Raw genomic sequence first — 1,502 nt, 5'->3', positions numbered from 1 at the left:
GTAGCTGGAACTACAGGCGCGCGCTACCACGCCCGGCTAATTTTTGATTTATTGTAGAAAGAAGGCTGGGGGGAGAGGATTGTCTGAGCCCATGAGTTCCAGACCAGCCTGGGCAACTTGGTGAGACCTCATCTCTACAATAAATTAAAAAAAAAATTAGCTTGGCGTGGTGGTTGGTGCCTGTAGTTCCAGCTACTTGGAAGGCTGAGGTCGAAGGATCACCTGAGCCAAGCAGGTCGAGGCTGCAGTGACTGTGAGCGTGCCACTGCACTCCAGCTTGGGTGACACAGTGAGACTCCAACTCAAAAAAAAAAAAAAGAAAAAAGAAAATTATAAATTTAGCAGACCATATGCTAATATATATCAGGTGGTTATAAGTTATAAGAATAAAAGCAGAGTTAGAGAACAGCTATTAATTGGTGGTGTAGTATACACTATGATATTATTATTATTATTATTGTTTAGAGATGAGGGTCTTGCTGTGTTTTCCAAGCTGAACTAGAACTCCTGGGCTCAAGTCATCCTCCTGCCTTAGCCTCCCAAGTAGCTGGCACTACAAGCTCATGGTACTGCACCAGGCCTATGCCATTTTAGATAGGGCCAATCAGTCCTGTAACTCTCTTAATCAGAAGTGGAACCTGCTTGGCACGGTGGCTCAAGCCTGTAATCTCAGCACTTTGGGAGGCTGAGGTGAGAGGATTGCCTGAGTCCAGTTTCGAGACCAGCTGGGGCAACTTGGCAAGACTTCATCTCTACAAAAAATAAAAAAAAAAATTAGCCGGGCATGGTAGCATGAGCCTGTAGTTCCGGCTATTTGGAAGGCTGAGGTGGAAGGATCATCTGAGCCCAGCAGGTTGACTCTGGGGTGGCCGTGAGTGAGTCACTGTACTCCAGCCTGGGCAACAGAGACTCCAACTCAAAAAAAAAAAAGAAAAAAAAGAAAAGTACAAAATTAGGTACAGGGCATTGAATGGGGCCATGCAAATAATATAATAGATCCTGAAACTTTTTTTTGAGCTGGAGTCTCACTCTGTCACCCAGGCTGCAGTGCAGTGGCACGCTCACGGCCACCCCAGCGTCATCCCGCTGGGCTCCGGCGATCCTTCCGCCTCAGCCTTCCAAGTAGCCAGAACTACAGGCACGGGCAACCAGACCCGGCTAATTTTTGATTTATTGTAGAAGACTAGATGTTGCCATGTTGACTGGGCTGGTCTCGAACCCGCGGGATCCACTCGCGGCAATCCACTCGCCTAGACCTCCCAAAGTGCTGGGATTACAAACTGAACCACCGAGCCCGGCCGGTCCTGAAACTTGTTTCATTAGCTTCACTGCAAATCTGACTCTGCCTACAAGTTTGGTCTCATTTTCCTCTACCTCAGGATCTTTCTCCATGCAATTTCTGCCTAGAAGGCCCTTCAGGCTCCCTTTTGCCTAATTCTTATTTTTTTTTGAGTTGGATTCTCACTCTGTCGCCCAGACTGGAATGCAGTGGCCGCTCCCGG

This window comes from Carlito syrichta, unplaced genomic scaffold, assembly GCF_000164805.1.
Source record: "Carlito syrichta isolate Samal-C Ts95f unplaced genomic scaffold, Tarsius_syrichta-2.0.1 Scaffold311396, whole genome shotgun sequence".
In the NCBI taxonomy this organism is placed as follows: domain Eukaryota; kingdom Metazoa; phylum Chordata; class Mammalia; order Primates; family Tarsiidae; genus Carlito; species Carlito syrichta.
This window is presented reverse-complemented; position numbering follows the sequence as displayed.